At 40.8% G+C, this 14,557-nt stretch overlaps 1 pseudogene; it reads right to left on the bottom strand.

The window, feature by feature from the left end:
• On the bottom strand, positions 6,661-7,335 carry LOC109838525 (annotated as a pseudogene).

Below are 14,557 nucleotides of genomic sequence, written 5' to 3'. Positions count from 1 at the left end.
TACTTCTTATAAAAGGGTGAGTTTAGGAAAAAACTTTATCATGTTTTCCTTCTTTATAGCACAAAACAATTAAGGCATCATGATCACCCAAGTCATCGTGGTGAACTCTCGAGTCGCCGTACTTGCTCCCGAGCCACCGTGCTCAACTTTGATCATGTTTTCCTTCTTTACAGCACAAAATAATTTTGTATATAGAATTTTTGTTTTTCTATGATCTCTTTTAGCAATAATCTAATATTTTTAGTTCACGTTTATACATTTCAAACTACTTTTTTATTTATACGGGTTGGGATATTATTCAAATGCATCCACCTCTAACTTTATACAGACGTCACAGATATGTTCATGTATGTAATTTCTTTTAATGAGTTGGTTATACTAGTATAATAATTTTTAACTTCCTTTTTTTTGAAATTGTAATTTTTATATAACTAAGCAGTTTTAGAAGTGTCATACTAACCATCCAATTGGGAAATTCTTTAGAGAATATACTAGGCTTTAGATATCGCTTTAATCAGGAAGTAACTTCTTCTTAGGAATTGGTTATAACTGTTGAGTTTGTGATGACTCAAATCAGTTGAGAAGCAGGATTGTGTTTGGACTCTAATTAGGATTAGTTATACTATCCTAATTAGGATTGGATTGAAGAAATTAATTGAATTGAGAAATACAATTAGGATTCAAGTTAGAGTTCTATGGGTTTAAAAACAAGAAAGAAAAAAGAGAGATCTATATTCCATGATTGTTAGGGGTGTGTAGTTTCAACCTCTTATAATCTCTTCTCAAAAGAAATAAGATCTTTCCCCTTCTCCCCGTGGACGTACACGAATCAGCTTGATTACGTGGAACCATGTTAAATCTTCTTGTTTGTTGTTTGTCTTGATTGCTTAGTAGATTTGGGGTTTCTTGATTGTTTAATCTTAATCTTCCACTGCTTGCATAATCCAACAATTGGTATCAGAGTTACTATGGCGACCAAGACGATAACGACCAAGTTCAAGATGGAGAAATTTGACGACAAGTCAAATTTTCTCTTGTGGAAGATGCGCGTCATGACGTTACCCATGAAGGAAGGGGTCCACCGATCCCTATATGGTTTTGAGAAGAAGCCATCCACTTTGAATGAAGATGAGTGGAAAGACATGGATGTTCACACAAAGGCTATGATTATTCTGTGCTTGCCAGATGAGGTGCTCTACAACATTATGAATGAGAGCACGATTGCGGCTATGTGGTGTAAGTTGGAAAGATTGTATATGACGAAGAGTTTATAAAATAAACTCTTCAAGAAGAAGTAGCTCTATGAACTTTGGATGAAGGAAGGTACGCCTATTCTGCAACACTTGAACATCTTCAATAGGATTATTAGCGATTTGTTGGCTCTTAAAGTGAAGCTAGAAGAAGAAGACCAAGCTCTTCTATTGCTATGTTTGCTTCCACCTAGTTATAATCACTTGGCGACTACCATCATGTATGGGAAGGAGACTTTGGAGATGGAGGATATCATCTCGGTGCTTCAGAATAATGAACTCATTAAGAAGACGGACACCAAGGAGGAATCTTCAGGTCTAGTGACCAATGTAAAGAAAGGGAAGTCGAGGGGCAAGGAGCCGGTCAAGGTTCAAGGTAATTCTAGTTCTGTCGTTTGTTTTTTGTGCAAACTACCAGGTCACTCCAAGAAGGATTGCAAGTCATACAAGGAGTACATGAAGAAATAGGATGGCGGGACTGACAGCACTAAGGGTAAGGATAACCATGCTGGTGTCGTAGAAGATCTCTGTGAAGTACTAACTGCGAAGTCAGGTATGGGCAAGTATACCAATGATTGATTACTTGATTCAGGATGCACATATCACATGTGCTCAAGGAGGGAGTGGTTCAGCACTTACAGGCCTATTTCTAGAGGATTGGTTCTTATAGGGAACGATGCAGTGTGTCAGATTGTTAGCATTGGGAACGTCAGATGAAGATGCATGATGGATAGGAAATGACTCTCTCTAATGTTTGGTATGTTTCGGACTTAAAAATAAATCTTCTTTCGCTGGGAGCTCTTGAGGCTCAAGGGTGCAAGTTCAGTGGTGAAGGTGGAGCTATCACAGTCACCAAGGGTGCTACTGTTGTTCTGAAAGGGGAGCGGACAAGGAACTTGTACAGACTGGTAGGCAGCATCATTGAGGGTGAGGTTTTAATAACAACAGAGAAGACTGATCGATCAAGACTTTGGCACATACATCTAGGACACAAGAGTGAAAGGGGTCTTCAAGTACTCCACGGCAAGGGCGTGCTTTCAGGGATAACTCAATGCAAACTTAACTTTTGTAAGTATTGTGTTATGGGGAAGCTATGTAGAGTATCTTTCTCTACTTCGTAGCATAAGTCCAAGGGGTGGCTAGATCTTGTCCACACTGATGTGTAGGGGTCCTCACCTAATACATCCATTGGGGGTGCGAGGTATTATGTTACCTTGATTGATGATTTCTCCAAGAAGCTTTGAGTCTATTTCTTAAGGCAGAAGTCTAAGGTTTTTCAAAAGTTCAAGGAGTGGAAGGCAATGGTGAAAAATCAGAAGGGACTGAAATTGAAAGTCTTGAGGTTAGATAATGGGGGTGAGTATACCTCCGGGGGATTTAAAGAGTACTTGACTAATGAAGGCATCCAACATCAGTTAAGTGTGCTAAGACGACCAGAACAAAACAAAGTAGCTGAACGCATGAGTAAGACACTGATGGAAAGAGCCCACAGTCTCTTACTACAAGCAGACATGTATGAAGGTTTTTTGGCGAAAGCAGTAAATCATGCGTGTTATTTGATTAAAAGGTCACCATCTACAACTGTTGATCTTCAGATCCCAGAGGAGATATGTAGGGTCTAAAAGTTGATGATTGAATTCCTTGTTTTAAGAAATGGTTCTATCACTTAGTAAGAACGTTTTACAATCACACACTCGATTACAGAGAAAGAGAAGGTTGATCCGACTTCTCTTTTGTTCAAAAGTAGGTTCATAGTGGCAAAAGGATGCTTCTCTCGATACTCAAGCTGAGATTGCTTCCCGTTGATGATCAAGATCACAAAAGCTTCTGATGGTGGTTTAGATCACGAGAACCCAGGCACTGATCTCTCTTCACGTGATAGCTAAAAATCCTCCTAAAAGTCCCTTCTTCATAGCCGCTCATGGCTATTTATAGAGTTCATAGCATGTAGCTAACATGCTTGAATTATGGGTAGAGGGCGTAATTGCCTCCTCCAATTCAACCCATGTTGGTTAATAGGGCGTAACGTGCTCTTGAAGTTTAGCCCATGTGGCTAACTAAGTATTCAGATCCGTTATAGCTGGATCTTCTATGGACGACAAGCTTTGCTACATGGCAAGGTTCGTCAGATTGGATGAGCCTAAATATACATTGAGGTTCTTCTTATGAGGCAAGCTTTGTAGTATGGCGAGCTAGCTTCTTCTGGCGAACTTTGTCTTCACTGACTTCGTTTGACAAACTTCATCTTCACTAACGAACTTCATCTTTGATAGCTGGGTTCAACTGCATAGCAATCCTCATGAACTTCCTTTTGACGAGCTTCGTCTTAACTAACGAGCTTTAAGTCTGATGATGAGCTTTGTCTTCACTAACGAGCTTCACCTCTAATGATGAACTTCGAACCTCGTTTCGAAAGATGAGCTTCGTCTTTGATGTCAAGCTTCATTGCATGGCGAGCCTCATTTCAGATATGGATCCTCGTTCGGGACGAGTCTTATCTATGATTGAGACGAGGTTCGTCCCTATGACGACATTCATCTTATCTTCACGTTTGGGATTTTTTAATGCCTGCAAGATATGGCGCGGAGAATCAGTGGACTACTCAACTTTACACATATTTGGTTGTCCTGCGTATATTCTTGTAGACAGTTAGAAGAGAAACAAGCTGGAGTCCAAGTCGAGATAGTGTATCTTCATAGGATTTACTTCTGGAGTCAAAGGGTACCGGTTATGGGATCCTGAGACACACAGTGCCTTTACCAGTAGAGATGTGGTCTTTGATGAAGACGCTATCAAGCGGGCATATTTTGAAGACAGAAGACAAGGTGCAAGGCGGATCTCCAGATGCTTCTACAGATTCTCAGGTACAGAAGGTAGTGTTTTTAGAAAGCCCTGCAAGCCCTAGTGGGCCTACCGATGAGACTCCAATCGACGATGGAGATAGAGCTACTACAAAGGAGGAGGAGCCAATAACGTTGAGATGCTCGAACCGTACAAGGGTGCCACCTACTAGATATGGTTTGGAAGATGATGATCACATATCTTTTGCTTTATTCACAAAAGATGGAGACCTATGTAGCTACCGAGAGGCCGTTGAGGCAGATGATCATGATAGGTGGATTATAGCCATGGAGCAAGAAGAATCAGACGTGGGTTCTGGTTAATCTTCCAAGAGGCTCAAAGGTGATGGGTTGCAAGTGGATCTTTCGGAAGAAAGATGGTGAGCAATTCAAGGCATGGTTGATTGCCAAGGGATATGCTCAGAAGGAAGGAGTGGACTACAATGAGATTTTTTTCTCCAGTAGTTAAACATACATCCATTCGTTTGTTGTTGGCTATTGTTGCACAGTATGATTTGGAGTTGGAGCAAATGGACGTTAAAACAACATTTCTGCATGGAGAATTGGACGAGAAAATTTACATGAAGCAGCCTAAGGGATATCTCCAAAAAGATGAAGAGGACAAGGTTTGTCTTCTTAAGAGGTCTCTGTATGGGCTCAAATAATCTCTGAGGCAGTGATACAAGTGCTTAGACTCATTCATGATCAATGACGGCTTCAATCGATATGAGTATGATGATTGTGTCTATTACAGGCAGACTGGGCATCCAACATATTTGCTGTTATATGTGGATGATATGCTGATACTACAAAGAAAGGGCACAAATTGAGGAAGTCAAGCAATTTCTGAAGATGGAGTTCGATATGAAGGATATAGGAGCAGCCAGGAAGATCTTAGGTATGGAGATCCCACGAGATAAGGTTTTTGGCAAACTTTGTCTATCCCAAGAGAATTATATTCTCAAGGTGTTGAAAAGGTTCAACATAGATGAAGCACGATCTGTTTCTACTCCTTTAGCCGGTCACTTCAAATTATCCTCAGAGCAGTGTCCACAAATAGTTGACGAGCAGGAAAAGATGTCTTGGATACCATATGTGAGTGCGGTGGGATCGCTGATGTATGCTATGGTTTGCACTAGGCCTGACTTAGCCTATGCAGTAGGTTCAGTAAGTCGATTGATGTCAAATCTAGGAAATCAGCATTGGGAGGTAGTGAAGTGGATTCTGCGTTATCTATGAGGGACTATGTTTGTTGGAAACATTGAAAGAAGAAAATTAAGAAAATGAATTTGTATTATTCTCTCTAATAGACTTAGAAAAAGAATGGATTATAATTCTCTTAATGCAATCTCTCTCTAACAAACTTAGAAAAAGAAATTACAATTCTCTCAATCGGTTTCCTGATTTACAAAAGAGAGAAGGGATCGACGGAGATCCTTTCCTTTGTTTAACCTGGGTTCTTCTTGGTGTCGATGGGAGTTCAGATTCTTGTATCCTGTTGACGATCTGAATGCTTCATCTCGTGGAGCACGATATCTTCCAATTGATTGATGTTGAGGAGACCTTACGTGGCAAGTTTTAAAAGAACTCTTAACGAGTTTGTAGAACTCAGAGTGAGTTTAAACTCTATAAAAGAGTTAATTAATTTAACCGAAAATCAGTTTCAAGTCAAGAACAAACTCTTTGTTGCTGAAATTGAAGATGCCCTAGGTTGAAGAATGATGAATACCGATCTTCTTCTCCAAAAGTGCCTTTTTTATCTCCAAAAATTCAGATCAGAAAGATCCTCCTAAACTCCATTGAGTTTCGGGTATTTATAGGGGGGTTAAGGGGTGTAACCGACTCCTTAATCCGCTCCTAAGTGGGACAGAAATCCCTCAAATCGTGGGGGAAAATGGTTCTGGAACCGTTCAGATGCGTTTGAACAAGTCAAATGCTGATTTGGCATTCTGGCATGAACTCTGCTCTCTAGAAACTGGGACGCAGAGTTGATCTCTTCCTTGATGGCTAGAAATGTAGTGGTTGCACCGTGTTTTGAATCTAGAATGTAGAGATGAACTCTGCATTTTAAATTGAAGAGATTGTTGATTTATCATCTCTTTTGTTGAAGCGTTGCGAAGACTGTTGCTTTGTAATCTTCGCTTGAGCTCCTTGAAATGTGGGTGTTATCAAGTTATAACTCTTTCTATAGATTATGAAGACTGTTGAATTAGATCTTTCATCGATTGTCGTGAAGGTCATCAAATTATAATATTTCTCGATCTATGTAAAAATCTTCTAATTGTAATCTTTGTTTATTGATGTGAAAGTCATCTGATTGTAATTTTCATTGTCAAGTTGTTGATGTGGAAGTTGTCAGGTTGTAACTTCCATCATTGATGTTTGATGGGGATCATCTATCTACAGTAATTTTTAGACAGCCTACAAAACCCCCTCTAAAGTTTTTGAAAGTTTGCGGTTGACTGTAACGAATTTTTGGAATACTTTGGATCCCCAAATTGATCTGGGATTTGTTGAATGATTGTTCTCTATGTTTGTTTTAGAAACATCATGAACTTGTCTACAAAAGTTTAGATGAACAAGATCCACATGAGGGTATGTATGTTGCAACTCTGCTTGAAATCTTGCTTGGGATCTTCCTTGGAATCAGGAGCAGAAGTATCCTCAGCAGCTGCAATATGGGCAATAGCAACAACAAACTTGCTTGGATCCTTGAGATATTCCTTCATCCTTTCAGCTTGTGGGAAAGTGTATTCAGTATCAACAGCACTAGCAAGGATGTTCTTGTAGGCATTAATGAACACGTGAGACACAGCTGCAAAAGTTAGGTAAGAGAAAGCTGGGGGCAGTGAAGCAACCATAGAAACACAAACTGTAAACTTGTCAACGAGATCATCCTTAGTGAGGTTGAGCACCTCTGGGCTGAAGGCAAATCAGTTGTCATAGACAGAGAGGACTACAAACCCATATGAGAAGGGCTTTATCCCAAGTTTGGCCAGGAGGGCAACCTCAGATGAATCCACTTTGTCTCCTTCCTTGATCAGTTTAACAGGGGTAATATTTTAAACAGTATCCCTATTAATATTAGTAGGAATGTTAAGCATTTGGAAAGAAGAGATCTGAGATGGATCACCCTCTGTGTTATCAACGATAGCGATTAGAATCTGTCTGTACTCATCCAAGGGGTTGTATAGCTTCTTGTTGTAGGCCAATTTCTTCTTGGCTTTTATCACCTTGATGGCCATTGCTAGCTTCTCTGTACAATAACCCTAATGGTAGTGACAGCTCGATAGGAGGGTTAAATAGAAAAACCTGTTATTTGAAAGATGAGAGGCAGAATTGTTCCTTTGTGTTTTGAAGTTGAAACGCAATGTTAAACCTTGTGTTTAAAAACCAAAACGCATAAGTGAGACTTGCATTTAAAAGCTGAAACGCAGAGGTGAGTTTACATTTTAGGAGTCCAAGCTACTCAGTGGGAACGCGAAAATCGCGTTTAGGCGGGATTTTTGCCTAAAATCTCGCTTTGATTTGACTGGTCTAGTTGTCTATAAATAGACTGCCAAAGGTCAAATCATAAATCATTTGACATTCTTGTCTTCTTCAGCGAACTCAACAGGAATCCTGTTCATCTTCTTCGGAGAACCCAACAAAGATATTCGTTCATTCTTCTCTAGCAAACTTGTTCATCTTCTCCGACGAGATTGAAATGGCTCCAATGAAGAAGACTGTTCGAAAATCCAAGACAGCGCGCTTACTGTAGCTAGCGGTGTGCATCATCGGTTTCGACCGTTGGTAGTCCCATAGCATAGGCGGATGTGCCGCCACCACAAATTCCCTTTGTCACCTGTAAGTGTTGAACTTTAGGACTGTAAAAACTTGTTTCGACAAGTTCTGAGCTTTGAACAATGAGCAAAACTCATTTTGTCATTATAACATAGAATTGGACCTCTATGTTTGGGCTTTTTTGAAGCGCGGGGTTCGACCTATGCATTTTACCATTAAAGCGCGGGTTTCAACCTCTGCGTTTGATTTTTGATATGCAAGATTCGACCTTTGTGTTTGATTTTTGAGACGTAGGGTTCGACCTTTGCGTTTGATTTTTTTTGAAACACAGGGTTCGACTTTTATGTTTGATATTTTGAAATGAAAGGTTCGACCTTTGTGTTTGATTTTTTGAAACATTGGGTTCGACCTCTGCGTTTGATTTTTTAAAACGCAGGGTTCGTCTTCTGCATTTGATTTTTTGAAACGCCGGGTTCGACCTCTGCGTTTTGAACTAAGTCTTTTTTAGACCTACTTTGGCTCTACACTAACTAATATTTCTTCTATTTGCACGGTGCTGTACCGATGAGCCTCTTTCCTTCCGTTAATATTTTGGACATGAAGGTAGCATAGATCAGAATATGATATTTAATCTACGCTGAGAACTTCCCATCTTCCGCGATGCTAATGGAACGTGCTGAAGAGGTTACCAAGCCTCCTTAGGAACACTCCGTACTCTGGTCACAGATGCCAGATTTGAATCTCTGGACCGCACAAAGTTCACCAAGCTGGCGTTTCTATTCGGGGACTTTGTTGACTTGGAAGTGAATCTCCCCTATGATGGAAATTACAAGTGGCTAAGGAAAGTTGGGGACTGCCATCTTTTCTTACCCAATATGGAGAGGATGTATCCGATATCCTACTTTCAATGTGCCTCCATTCTAAGGTACATGGAATAGGACCTTGTCAAAGAACAAGATATGGTTGTCATTAGAGCTTTAATCTTCCATGGTGTTCACTTAGTGGGCTATAATCAACAAGTGAAAACCTTGGGACCAAGCTTATATGCTAAGGAATACCCCGTCAGTGAGGTGGCTAGCCAGGCGACCAATTTTGTTAGAAGATTTATGGCGGCGAAAGGTGAATTTCCCACCCATGAGTTTAGATCCCCCGGATGGGTAGATTCTCCTGTTACGAGGTGGTGGAATCGAATGATAAACTTTATCTTAGAAGAATTTGAGGCACCTCTCACTTAGTCTAGCCCGAGGATTCCCGTGATGACCACCAGATACGGTATTGCCCAGAGCCACTATAATTTCTTTTCCATATTGGAGTGGTACAACGCGAAAACCTGCACCTTCTTCACTCTGGTGGGGGAATTAGGTTTTGCTATGTACGAGATGTATGACGTCTCTGGTCTTCCTTTTGAGGATCTACCATATGAGGAGTTCATCCTGGGAGCAAGGGAGCTTAAGATTTTGAGGACAACCAGTCCCGAAATTTACTCAACTCTCTGGAAAGTCATGTGCCATTTCCATATCTGCACCCAATTGATAGGGGCTCGAGGAAGTGGTGTTAAAAAAGTATCCTGGGGAAGAATACTTGTTTCATAACTTGAACAATAAGGGAGCCCCTATGTCTCATTTGGCTGTGAGCACTATAGAGGAAATCCAGACCCACATCGATGCTGCTGCTGCTCACTACCTCAATGAGGCCAAAGAAGATATTTTCCTAGCCTACACTGAGTTTGAGAACTTTCATTATCAAGCTCAGAATCCTATCTCGGATGTGGCGCTGTTTGCTGGATTTCTGATGCTTTGGCTAAAGCGGTGCATTGTCCCTACTAGGCTGATAGATGCTCTTGTTACTGAGATTGTCTACCCAACTATTCTTCTGGTACATGGGAGGCCATTGAATATTCTTTCAGCTATGATGTGCTGTTTATAGAGTGGATTGCAGGAGCTGGCTCTGGATTTTATTCAAGTTAAGGAGGTGGGGTCTGATGACAATAGAACTTTTAAGATCCCGAATCATCACGTACTGATGCCATATACCTACATGATGGCATGGTACGTGTCACACTGTCCCTCCGTGATGAGTGCGGCCTCTGCCCGAGACGACTCATTCATCCTACTTGTACAACGACTTGAGTCAGCAAAGTAGGAGGGGACATATATGGTTAAGATCCGCCAAATTCTGACAAAGGATCTTAATTACCATGTCTTCCGTTGCTTTCTAGACTTTGAAGGTGGGGTGTATGGGAGGATGTTCCAAGATGTGGCGGGTCCCAATGGGTTCACCTAACTGAATAGTGGTGTTATTCGTTGGCTACTCAACATCAGGCCGGGTTACTTGATCTTTCAGCAGGGCGGTAAATCTTTCATTGAGCCCTATCAGCCATACAGATTTGCTCGCTAATTTGGATATGACCAATTATATGTTGGAAATCCTAGGCCTCGACTTGCAGTTGTTGGCAATATGTATGAGGGGTCCAAGGCCTGGTACTACTCAGTGGCCGGTTGTACCAAGGTCACGTTCAAGCTCCCTCACAAAACACCCAACTCTTTTACCTCCATGGCCTTCTACAATTGGTATCATGCTGCGTCTCAGAATCTCAAATATAAGCTAAACTTATCTTATCTGAAAGAGATCAGATGGATGTATACTTCCAAGAGGGGATTTATGACATATCGTCTAAGAGGAATAGGTGAGTACTTGGATTATGAAGAGGCGACCATTGAAGAGGGAGGGGGTCAGACAGTTGAAGAAGCTCAAGTAGAGGAACCTCAGGCAGCTAAGACTCCTAAAATAAGAGCTTCTGGGAAAATGGCTCTTATAACGGAGGAGGTTGGTCAATATGAAAGACGGACTCATCGGAGGTTAATGGTCGGTCCTCTCCTGTTAAAAGCCAACGGGGGAAAAGATTGATGGTTGATGCTTTTAAGTCCGTGGAGGGACAGGAAAGACAAGAGTCTTCTGCTACAAGCCTGCCTCATCCAACTGGGCTCCGCTCAATGGGTCCTGCTTTATCAAATAGATCTTCTTCTTACCATCCATCAGATGAAGAGGAGGGTGAGGGTGTGTCACTTGCTGAGGATGCAGAATCTTTCCCCATAATGGACCCTGCTACTTCAACAACCCCGGGTCAAGTTTCAGGTGTTGCTCTTCCAATCACAGAGGCGATACCAGAAAGAGTCGAGTCTGCCACAACTCAAGCTAAAGAGGCTAGGCCTCCTATAGATGAACTTATAATGGCTGAACCTGAAAAGCTTAGCGAAAGTCAATCTCCCTCTAATTAGCATTAATACCACCTATAGGGGATACAAGTCCTAGCCTAACAACAGGGATCATGGCTAAACCAGCTGCGGTCGTGAGTTCAGCCGGACCTTCAGCAGCAGGTGATGAGGAGAAGGTGGATTATGAAGCTTCTTCGGATAGTGTCGAAGATGGTGATGATGAAGGTGATGATGAAGGTGATGATGAAAGTTACCACGACGTTTATGGTCTTGGTGATTGGGATATCTCACCACCATCCTCTTCTGACAAGGCGTCGGCCTATGTCCCTCTTTCTCCCGTCGGTAAGTGTTTTCCACTTTAAATTTTCTGGTATTTTCTTTATATACTAACTACTTTCATATGTAGGATCCCCGACTCATGAGACTACCGACATGACTCCGCCTCCCGAGCAACAGGAGATAACAACTTCTCCCCCGAAACAACAACAAATAGTGACGATTCCTCCTCCGACACAAGCACAGATAGTGACAACTCCTCCTTCGGAACAGCTTGCTCTCCCTCATGCAACGACAACTCCTTCACCAGAGGAATCACTCCAGTTGACGATTTCTCTCAAATCTGTGAGGACTGAGAGTACTCCAAGTTCAGCCCAAGCAGGAGTGCTCATGGCTCTCCCCTCAAGTCCTTCACATCAGGATATTGTGGTACCATCTCCGGCTACTACACCAAAGTTGCTTTCTAGCTTTCTACTTTTTGTAACTTCGGGGGCCTCGGCGTCACCTTCTGCTACCTCTCTAAGCCCCGTTGCCATTCCCCATGCACTCAAAGTTTTAATGGGACACTTAGAGAGTGCTATGGAGATGACAGTTGAGGTTGTTAGTATCAGACATACCACTTTTGAGAACTTCAGGCCCATCTTGATGAACTACTTAAGCAGCATTAAGTGCGTGGATAATGCTCAATGGTTTCACTATTGTATAGGGCGTGTCTCCAGCTTAGAAGAGGATTAAAAGCTTTAGAGGACTTGGGCTGAATTGATCTCGAAGCCCAGATTAAATAGACCTCTGCTAGTATCTGGACTGAAGAGGTTCGTCAATATGAAGAATTTCAGCGGGGTTTGGTATAGAAGAAGGACCAGGCTACACTCTTGCAAGGGAAATACACTCAAACCTAAGAGGAGCTAGAGATTTCAACCACCGATTTACAAACTGCTCGAGCAATGATTACTCAAATTGAAGAGACCATTGCTCAACTTCAAGCAGAGTTGGCTCATCGAAAGGATCAATATGCCTGAGATGAATCTATCGTGACTGGGCTCTCCCTTAGGAACACATCAATTCTTCTAAATTATCACCAAGCAGTCCAGGTTCTTGAGGAGGCTAGGAGAGAAGCCGTTGCTAAGGTGCCTGATAAAAATAACATTTAGAGGTGGGCTGAAGCTGTGGTGTGAGCTGACCATGAGGAGAAGCTTCGTATAATCATGTCCCTACTCGCATCAAATAAATTGATGGGCTCAGCGACTTAATTTTGTATTGCCCTTTTTTTATAAGAACAATAACTTTTGTATCACTTCTTACTGTTTTTTGAATAAAAAGTGATATCGTTCTTTATTTATTTTGCTTTCCACTGTCTCTTTTATGTGTTACATTCTGACTTGAAACAATGAAAAATAATTGAAAATACCAGAGGTGTGATTTTAACTTAACATAACTTCCCACACAAAGCAAGATTAAATACTTTTCTTTATTATCATTTAAGATAATTCTAGAAAATTTTAATCTATTAGTGATGTTTATGAATGCTTTTCATTCTGTTGGAAGAGAATTAACAAGTTCATTTCTTCCTGTGTTAGACTTTCACTTTAAACACCGAAAGAAAGTTGGAGGTGCCAGAGGTATAATATTAACATAGCATGCGTTTTCACTTATAGTGAAATTCAGAAATTTTCTTTATTACCATTAGGGTTATTCTAGAAAAATTCTAATCCGCTGGGGATTTCTATGAACTCTCGCTTATTCTTATGCTAAAGAATTAATAGATTCAAAAGGGGGTTTAACTGTCAGAGGTATGGTGTTAACATGATAGAAATTTATCGCGATCAGAGCAACTTTAAGGACTTATCGCTTTATTGGAGAGAGTCGATAAGTTGATTGTCAGAGGTGTAATATTAAAGTGACAGACATTTGTTATGATCGGAGCAACTTTGAGGACCTATCGCTCTATTGGAGAGAGTCGATAAGTTGATTGTCAGGGGTGTGATGTTAATGTGATAGGAATTTGTTACGATCGAAGCAACTTTGAGGCCTTATCGCTTTATTGGAGAGAGTCGATAAGTTTATTATCAGAGATGTGATGTTAACGTGATAGGAATTCGTTGTAATCGGAGCAACTTTAAGGACTTATCGCTCTATTGGAGAGAGTCCATAAGTTGATTATCAGAGGTGTAATGTTAATATGACATAAATTCATTTTGATCAGAGTAACTTTGAGGACTTATCACTGTATTGGAGAGAGTCGATAAGTTGATTGTCAGAAGTGTAATATTAACGTGACGAGAATTCGTTAAGATCGGAGTAACTTTGAGGACTTATCGCTTTATTAGAGAGAGTCGATAAGTTGATTGTCAGAGGTGTGATATTAACGTGATAAGAATTTATGTACTTGTGACTTGAATAAGATTTTGGAATTAGCGTCTAGTTGGGGAGAATTGTTAAATGAGTTTATCATCAGAGGTGATGAATTTTGGTAATTATGATTTGAACAAGATCTGGGAAACTTATCACTCTATTGAGGGGAGTTGATAAATTGGTTATTTATTACTCTGTTGAAGAGAGTTAATAAATTGATTACAATTTGAGCCATTTTGGTGACTTATCGCTTGGTTGACGAGAGTTAATAAGTTGATTTTGACAGAGTAATTGTTGTCATATCGGGTGTAATGCAAGCTGAATCCAAACTCTATGGGGATGATGGTCTTCATAAGTGTAATGTTAACTTGATGACGTTAGGGAATTTTGTTAGCTGATTTAGCTTAGACCCTGTTGAAGATGCACAAAGGTTTTGACAACACTCTGTCAAAAGGGTTTATGATACATGACTTTCATGAGAGTAATTGTCATGTTAGAAATGCGGGCATGAACCCATCGTTTGAGGTCTAAAATGCAAAAGTGAGTTTGACATTTGATTACTTGAAACACAGAGTTGACGCACGTGTTCGAGGCTTGAAACGCGGGTCTAACTCTATGTTTAGAGTTAAAAACACAGTGTTAGGCCTGACGTTTGAGAAATTAGAACGCAGCAATAGGCCTTGCATTTAAGAAGGCTAACCATCTTATCATGTAATGTTGAGATTGCGTTTCAGGTGGTTGGGATGGATTCTATTCTAGTATCCCGCGTCGAATTAACAGTATGGCAGCTGTTTATAAATAGACCCCTTTTGGGGTTGAATTAAGAGTTACTTAACTCTTC

Source organism: Asparagus officinalis, chromosome 4 (assembly GCF_001876935.1).
Source record: "Asparagus officinalis chromosome 4, Aspof.V1, whole genome shotgun sequence".
Classification (NCBI taxonomy): Eukaryota; Viridiplantae; Streptophyta; class Magnoliopsida; order Asparagales; family Asparagaceae; genus Asparagus; species Asparagus officinalis.
This window is presented reverse-complemented; position numbering and strand designations above follow the sequence as displayed.